This window comes from Myotis davidii, unplaced genomic scaffold, assembly GCF_000327345.1.
Source record: "Myotis davidii unplaced genomic scaffold, ASM32734v1 scaffold199, whole genome shotgun sequence".
Lineage (NCBI taxonomy): Eukaryota > Metazoa > Chordata > Mammalia > Chiroptera > Vespertilionidae > Myotis > Myotis davidii.
In genome coordinates, this window is record NW_006290680.1 from 4411254 (window position 1) to 4412740 (window position 1487).

The window sequence follows — 1487 nt, forward strand, 5'->3', positions numbered from 1 at the left end:
TCCGTACACGGATGATGTCATTTGTGGTGTAATCACCGCAAGCCCTGTGACCCACTAGGCTATTTCCTGGATCAGGGCATAAGGCACAGTCACATCACATTAAGGCTTATTTCAACCTGAGCAGTCTCTGGATATCCCCACGGGGAAGTTTTTGCACTGAGAAACTTTCCCAGGGTTCAGATCCTGTGGTTTTGATGTCAAATCCATGCTGTTTTCATTACACAAAACTCTTTCAATCTTGTTCAAGTTAAAAGGTGGGATGAGGGGTGACTGGCACAAATGCCTATAGGACAGACAACGTGAATGAGGAAAGCAGACTGGATCAGGAGGGGTCCCTGGCACTCGGAAAAGTCCATGCCTGATCTAGAGTGGGCAGCCACTCCTTGGCTTGAGCCAAATGTTGCCACACAGAAATGTGGACACAGTGTTACCAGACAAGGCAGAGATGCAGATTTCTGTTCACAGAAATATCTCCAACGGTTTAGAAATACTGGAGCAAGCCCGGTGGGAGGAGGAGGAATCATCCAGTTGAACTGGGGTTTTGTTTTGGGGGACAAAGAGCTGGGGAAGGCTAAAGGGTAGGGGCAGCTTCTGGAGAACCCTGTCACATTCAAGGTGCTCATCAATGATCTTCCAGGCCTGAGTCATCACCAAAGGATTTAAGCAAGAAAGGGACATGATTAGAATAGCACGTTTAAGAGATCGCTTTGGGAGTTGATGGGGGCAGGGCTGAGGGTAAAGTGATGAGTTGGAAATCTGTCATTAAGCTGAGTCAGGGTAAAGGAGAGATGGCAAAGACCTGTTCACTTTGTTCTTTCTCCTCCCAGACTGTGCGCTCCCAGACCAGGCCCCCTCTGTCCTGTTCTTGCTGTGTCTCCAACACTAAGCACCCCGTCTGCTCAACAGCCATTTGTTGAAAGACTGGATGAAAGGAAGAGGAGGTGAGAGGCATTTTGAAGAATTTGTCAAGCTCCTTCACCTGAAACCTATATGATTTACTAACCAATATCATCCCAATACATTCAATTAAAAAAAAAAGTCAACTGCCTTGGGAGGAAGAGAATGTTGATAATGGAGAGACCTGTTTCCTCTCCTTAAGCTTCCTCTAAGAGCTGGGGAATCGGAGTATTCAATGAAGAAATCATAGACACTTCAAAAACAGACCTTTACGCGTTCAATTTCTGGCACCTCTTCAGTCCACAAAGGAGGAAATGCTAAGTACCTTGAAGGACTGAACAGAGGATTAACCGAAAATTTAGGAATGAGCAATTTCTGTCCTTCCCTAGGTCCGGTTTCCCAACGGACAGAGCAAAAGGGGCAGATCTCTGCCTCCGACGCCGTGGCGATTGCGTTTTGTGTGGGGTGCGAACCGAGGACCTCGGAGTCTCTGGGCCTGGCCCCCGCGAGTGTTAGCCTAAGAAGAGCCGGCCTCGGGCCCGCCCAGCCTCGAACCGCGCCCAGTCCTTGACCATCCCCCACACACCGCC